The sequence below is a fragment of the Limulus polyphemus genome, unplaced genomic scaffold (genome assembly GCF_000517525.1).
Source record: "Limulus polyphemus unplaced genomic scaffold, Limulus_polyphemus-2.1.2 Scaffold541, whole genome shotgun sequence".
Classification (NCBI taxonomy): domain Eukaryota; kingdom Metazoa; phylum Arthropoda; class Merostomata; order Xiphosura; family Limulidae; genus Limulus; species Limulus polyphemus.
This window is the reverse complement of record NW_013666151.1, coordinates 478,048-483,733: the sequence shown is the minus strand read 5'-3', so window position 1 is coordinate 483,733 and position 5,686 is coordinate 478,048. Positions and strand designations below refer to the sequence as shown.

Here is a 5,686-nt window from a genome sequence, read left to right as displayed (position 1 = left end):
ATACAGATTATGGCTGTTAAGATTGTATTTTTTCAGCATTCCTTATATTTAGCTTAAATAAATATTTCTCTTTCGGTGGGTCAGCAGTAAATTTACAGACTTACAACACCAAAATCTGGGGATTGATTCCCCGTGGTGGCCAGATAGCACATGGTGTACCTTAGGGCTAAAAAACATGAACAAGAAAAATGATTATCTTACTTGTTAAATTAAGGATCGTTGTTTTTATTCTATTAACTTGTTTTATTTCTCCAGTAAAGCTCTACTAGTTTAAAAAACGTTGAGAGGAATAAAAACAAGTCACAAAAGAGTGCTTATTGTGCCTTTTTAACGTTTCAATAAAAAAATAATTCGTCAGAAGAGAAAAGAAATATTACTGCACTATTGAAATTTTAAGATAAAAAATGAGAGAAATTTGCAAAAAAAAATGATTGATTATCTTCATGTACGTGTTTTTATAAATAAGAAAGAAATAGTTTTGTTGTTGTTGTTGTTTCCTTAATGCAAAGCTACGCAATGGTCTATCTGCACTCTTGTCCACAGTGATTATCCAGTAGGTAAACGATAAGTTTATGACTTTACAACGCTAAAATTCCGGGTTCGATTTCGTGTTGTGGAAAAAGCGCAGATATCCCATTGTGTAACTTTGTGCTGAAACAAACAAACCGTCTATCGTGGGGAATTGTACGCTGGATGTTAGTGTTGTAAGTCTGTAAACTTGTCGCTGACCCACCGGCTGACAATGGACTCGTATGTAGTCAAACATTTTGAACTCTTACATATTCCTAAATGTAAAAGTTCTGCTCTTATAGATAAGGTAAACCCTTCATATGACTACGTATTTCCAGTATTGAATGCTATCTTTTTTGTGGATGATAACACATTGTACGCTGGATGTTAGAGTTGTAAGTCTGCAGACTTGTCGCTGACCCACCGGCTGACAATGGACTCGTATGTATTCAAACATTTTGAACTTTTACATATTCCTAAATGTAAACGTTCTGCTCTTATAGATAAGGTAAACCCTTCATATGGCTACGTATTTCCAATATTGAATGCTATCTGTTTTGTGGATGATAAAACAGTTTAGAAGGTTATGCTTTTTTAAAGTCCTCATATATAATAGTCACAGTTTAGATAACTGAGCATTCTTGAGTTTGAATCTTTTTGTTTTACGGATATTTAGTGATATGTGTTAGATGTGTTCAATGGATTTGTATTTATTTTCTAAAATTCGCGCAAAGCTAATGAAGGACTATCTGCGCTAGCTGTCCCTAATTTTGAAGTGATATAACGAAACATAATTCTTAAATAATCTCATTATTTAGCTTTTTTATTGATAAAATAATGTAAATTAAGAGTTGTTCTAATAATATATATGTTCATTTTATTTCTACTAGATGGCGCTGATATTGAAGAAACTGTTGAAACTGGCAGGCTTCACACGCCTCTGCAACAAATTTAGCAGATCTCCTGGTGCATGACCAGAAAGTTCAGGAACTTAGATAAAATGGTAATTGTGCATATTAATCACTGACCTGTAAGCCCTGTTACTTGATAATAATATATATAGAAGTATCTTTAGTTTAATATTGTTTACTCTGTATTAATTAAGGATTCTAGATATTTTATGCTTATAAAATAAATTTTATAATATCATGAAAACGATAGTTTTGTGGGTTTGTTTGTTTTTGAACGAAAAGCCACACAATGAGCTATCTGCGCTATGCCCATCATAGATATCGAAATCAGATTTTTGGGGTGTAAGTCCTTAAGCCTTCCGCTGAGCCACTGGGGGGGGGGGCAAAAAACGAAAGGTGACATAAATATTTCAGCTGTCGGAGACAGCGACAATTCAACGGTAAATGTTAGACCCTTTATTATTTAATACGATATTTTTGTTGTTTATAATAACATCCACATTTGTGCAATAGTTTTAGTTTTATAATATTTATTAGTTGTTAAGATAATTGTAACGAATACTAACTAGCTGTGTTGATATTTATCACTTATACTTTTTATTATTTACTGATAAGTATTCTTTAAAATTATGATATATATAATACTTAAGCAAAAAAGGCCCGATTTCTTTTATGGATATTAATATAAAAAGCTCGTTCACAATGACGAACATCAAATACAATACAGTTAGAATGCTGTCATACAATCATCTTACTGGACACCCGTAATGGGCCAGTTAAGATTAATATGATTTAAAATATTATCAGAATTATTGAGATGTTTATTCTCATGAGATTCCAAAATAAATTCTAGTGTTCTTTCATTTTGATTTTTAATAAACAAACGGGATATTTGATTAATTAGCACAACAAGTATTGTTATTTAGCAATTTCAGGACAATATTTTAGGACGAGATTTTAGTTATAACTATTTCAAACACTAAAGGTATAAGTCTAAGTCTGTACATTTTTGTAAAAAATATTCTAATATTAAAATATTCAACACTCCAACAAACACAGAACGAACAAACAGACGAATAAATCTTTAGAGCTGTAGGTTGTTGTTATGACTGAGGTGTTTTATTAATTTCTTTGAGAGTGGAAAACATTTTTTTTAAATGTTTGGAACATCTTTCTCCTGGTGGGTCAGTGAAAAGTTTGCAAACTTACCAGGCTAAAATCCAGGGTTCAATTCCCCGCGGTGGGCATAGCAGATAGCCTAGTGTAAGTTTGCTTTAAAACAACACTATACATTATACTATATATATATATATATACTATACATTACTGTCATACTGTTTTAGATGTTAATATAATTAACCTATAACTGGAAAATAAGAAAAAATGTTTATATAGTATATATGAATTACAACTGTAATTTACAACATTAAACATAATCAAATTATATGGGTCAAGAAATGATACATCTGTAAAAGTATTTCTACAGACATGATTAGATTTGTAAAGAGTAAACATTAAAGAAGTAAGAACACATAAAGTATTAGATAATATTGCCATATTCATGGATGAAGGTCACTCCACTGGTTTAAATATTACAATCTATACTTCTTTCAAGTTTCTTACACGTCAAGCTAAAGGTAAATATTGTAGCAAATCCAAAACCTTTATACTATCGGTAATTCTTCTTAATATAATTCAAAGCAGTATAAAAGGCTGTTCCTAGACATCAGCTATAATTCTTATGTAGATAAATTGAATGAGTTGTTTCTCGATACACAACAATAGTTTCTATGTTGATCATCAGTTCAACGAGTTGATCTTAGATATCAGCTATAGTTTCTACGTAGATCATCAGTTGAATGAGTTGATCCTAGGTACCTTCGCTGTTATAATATTGATTCAAGATATTTCATTTAAAGATGCACACATGACATTTTGAACAGAAGCAGCTCCTACTGGTGACAAGACAACTCCTCGACATATTCCTCATCCATTGATTAAGGACTAAAGTTGTAAACCTATCAGAGGCACCAGTTGAAACTTCGCTGATCTCACTTAAGTGTGGTACGACTATGTTATCGTTTTCTCCCTACAAAAGAGAAAACAGAAATTCGAATAATCAAACATTCAGCCCCAGTATTGCACGTTAATAAAGTTTCTACAGATAAAACTTTCACAACAAACTATTAGTTGTGATGCTCCAGGTTAACATAAACTTTTATATATAACTAACAATCTAAGCCGGAAATGTGTTAATTATATTTATATGATTAGCTGGTTTTGGCGTGGGACACATTAATTCTTTTTACTTTTCCCCTGCTCTGTAAGTTCTATACTCCCCAGTAATATGCACCTCCTGCACTGAAAACATGCTAATAAGCAGTTTATGTAGGGAGAGGTTGGTGTGGAGAAAATTATACTCTTTATTCGAGCTGTTGTTCAGGCCAAGATAGGGTCATTCATTCTTCTGGCCTCTCATTATTTCTGTATAATGAGGTTTTTAACTTTACAGAGGTTCACGGGCAGAAGAAGTTACGTATAGATAATGCAGTGTTACCTTCTCTAATTACCTAAACATATACAGACTGACAGATGTTGTACGTGATTTAATTTCTTTACTTGTTGTACACCGGTAGAAGATTTCAACTAAGGTAGAGGAAAACAGAACAAAAAAAAAACAATTCAGACTTACTGCTTTACATGTGTTCTCTTATAAATAGCTATTCAGAAGAAAAAACGTATTTCATATGCACACTATCATTAATTTAACGACAAAGCTGGAAGAGCATGGAAAGTTTTGGTCGTAAGTTAACATTAGAATGCTTGTTTACAAATACTATTTTTAGTATACTCTTTAAAATGTTTTTATTAATGAACGTTAATAATTTCATATCATCTACCTTTTCATGCAGTAAGCCAAGTTTTAATAGAGTTTTGACTACATTGAGAATTACATTATGAAGTACTCACCAGCACGTATTTGACTGGAACTTTGTAGCTGCTATGTTTTTCACCTTGGTTTTGATTATAGTTTCTGTGGAAATATCAAATATATATATATATGCATAACTTTAAGGAATTGTTATCTATATTTATTAGACATATGTGTGACGTGTATGTATTGAATATATATATACAGATTATTGAGATTTGTTTTCCTATTTTTTCCTATGCTTATACCTTTACCGAACAATTTGGTAAAGCCTGTAAAGTCCAAAAACGAGGTATAAAAAAGCTAATAATTTATAATTTTCTGGCAGGCTGATGTGATAGCTTGTCCAAAGCTACGTGGTAGGCAGTCACACACTTCTATGTTTCTGGATTTTGTTTTGGAAATGTGACAACGTATGTACACTCTTAACAACGTGTGTTGTCAGCAGACACAATGACTCAGAATTCAATGAGTTTGAAGGATGAAATCTGCAGATGTTACATTTTGAGAAAATCAAACGATTTTCGTGGGTATGATGCCATTTGGGCACGTGAATAGAACACTGGGCGTGGCTTCTGCCATAAAACAAATGTTAATGGATTAGATATGGTAGGAAAGTTGTGGTACATGCGTGGCAGATCTAGCTACGTTTTGTTGAGAATTAAACTGCGGTTATTTCTAGTCCATTGATCAGGAGTATCACAACCTATAATTAACTAAACACTTTGGAATCTTGAAGTTATATAGTTCCCTGTATAATTAAAACATCGCGTGCCGCTTTCTCTTAATAGTTTGAACGTCATCGATCACCAATGAGAAATTAACACTTTTTGAATCCAGGACTATTGCGACGCGATTGGAAAACACGTGGTCATGTGTGATAACTAATATAAACATTGTACTTTACAAAAGCACGTGTCACAAATATGGTCCAGTGAAAGCTCTAAGATCAGTGTAATTGTCTATAGTTAAAAATCTGACGATAGCTAATACATGAGTGTCTTTTAAATATCTAACTTGTTATGACCTCAGGTTTACTGTTAACACATGTTGTTCTATCTCAAGTCACTTTTGTTAACTCAGTAGATTTTTTTTTAGGCATCAACAATACTGTTTTCGTATCACTACCTGTTCATATAACTTACTGTTCTTACTTTAAGACATCCGTGTAAAAGAGCTTTAATAATATTTTATGCAGTATTAAACATTAATGTATAACAGTGTTTTTTAGATTGGTATTAATGTCTGTCGTCTAATAGTTAAACGAACAGCTTAAACGTCACATTAGTGTAGCCTATATAATGTGTAATGTTTAGTATACTTTAATTTCTTA

The 5,686-nt window shown here is 32.1% G+C and overlaps 1 long non-coding RNA gene across 1 annotated transcript in view; it reads right to left on the bottom strand.

Annotated features, from left to right (window-relative positions):
* Positions 1–2,879: 2,879 nt before the first annotated feature.
* LOC111085667 overlaps positions 2,880–5,686 on the bottom strand; it is a 70,297-nt gene continuing 67,490 nt past the window's right edge. Inside the window, exons 2-3 of the long non-coding RNA XR_002610481.1 lie at positions 4,392–4,455; positions 2,880–3,510 (exon numbers count right to left, since the gene is read on the bottom strand). This is a non-coding gene — a long non-coding RNA (uncharacterized LOC111085667). The remainder of the gene's footprint in view (positions 3,511–4,391; positions 4,456–5,686) is intronic.